The following is a 1,610-nucleotide window of genomic DNA, read 5'->3' as shown; positions in this document are numbered from 1 at the left end:
ATTACTTCAGAAAGCTTTTCAAAACTGAAAATGCTAATGAGAGAAAAGTTAGAAACTTGGAAAAACTCTGCTTCTGTGTCTAGTAAGACTTAAAGACCATGTTTTTTTGCTAGCAAATTACTTGCATTTTCCTAATTTAGTTATGTGAAAAGAAAAAGAAATTTGTTGAAAAGTTGGTAATCAGCTATGAAAGGTAAGAAAAAAGAGGAACTTGCTATGGAAACTCATTCACCCATTATACTCAACATGAGTGGGGGAGAATGCGGCATCATTAAGGATTGCTTTGTACAAAGAAGGAACTGTTTGATGTGGGGCAAGAAAATTAGGTATGATTGTTTTTTTTCTTTCTGTATGAAGATTTAATGAATTAATCTACATTTTATTCTACCTGTTATTATTATTAATTGGCATTTATTGAGCATTTACTATATTCTGATCACTTTGCCAAGCATTTATATGGATTTTCTCATTGAATCCTCATACTATTAATATAGTATAAACCAGCTCTTCAAAATAAAATATCACCCTGATTTGTAACATTTTCCAATTTTCATACTTTAAGCACTTACATAAACAATTTAGCAATCAGCTCAAAAAATTCCTAACTATCAAATAGCTAACTGTGATGAGCTTGTAAAATCTTGCTGTAGCACAACGTTACCTAAGAAATTGAATTTGTTAGAATGCCATGTGATAAGGTGCTATAACAAAGAGAACTTAAGCTCAATGACCCAAACAAGAGTTGATTTCTCTCTCACACATAATTCCTAAGATGAGGTAGGGTCTCTGTTTTTCAAAGTTATCCTCAATCCCAGGCTGAGGACAGCTGTGCCATCCTCAATGGCAAGTTTCAAACCACCTCCAGAAACAGCCCTCCAAACAGCAGAAGGCAGGGGGGAGAAAGACCAGGCAACTGTCCTCAGGGTGATGGGAGCTTCCCATCTCCTTTCTATTAACATGCCTAACTTAATCACTTGGCTACATCTTGCAGCAAAAGAGGCTAGAAAATGTTGCTTTCTGCAACCACTTGGCCAGCTGGAACTTGGGAATATTCTATGAGAACAGCCTGGAATCTGATGAAAGTCGGTCGTCTCAGCCACATCGTCTGACACAGAATGCCAGGAAGCTGCTGGGCCAAGATGAACAGTTCGAGCCACTGACGGAATCCCAGCTCTGCTCTTACCAACTATCGTATTTTAAGGCAAGGTGTCTCAGAGTTCTTGTCTATTAAATAGAGACAATAATAATAATATTTACCACAAGAAGCTCAATAAAATAAGCTAATACACACTGGGACCTTTGAATAATTCATGGTAAAATACAAGCGTTTGGTTAATAATAGATATTAAATCAATAGAAATGGAACTAACACAGGAGCAACACAAAATTGGCAAACACATGATAATTTGAATTTTTTTTCCATTCCTACCTAATTCAAGATATTTTCACCAAATCATGTAGTCTCTTTTTGCTTTACTACCCTGGTGTGTTCCTAGACAAACTAAAAGGTTTTCAAGGGAAGAATCAAGGTAGAATGCAGCAGAAGACAGAAGAGGTGTATTCCTATTTGCAATACTGAAGGTTTTTTCATAAAAACACTTAAATGACAG

Source organism: Marmota flaviventris, chromosome 11 (assembly GCF_047511675.1).
Source record: "Marmota flaviventris isolate mMarFla1 chromosome 11, mMarFla1.hap1, whole genome shotgun sequence".
Taxonomy (NCBI): Eukaryota; Metazoa; Chordata; class Mammalia; order Rodentia; family Sciuridae; genus Marmota; species Marmota flaviventris.
The sequence above is the reverse complement of the archived record's forward strand: the minus strand, read 5'-3'. Positions refer to the sequence as shown.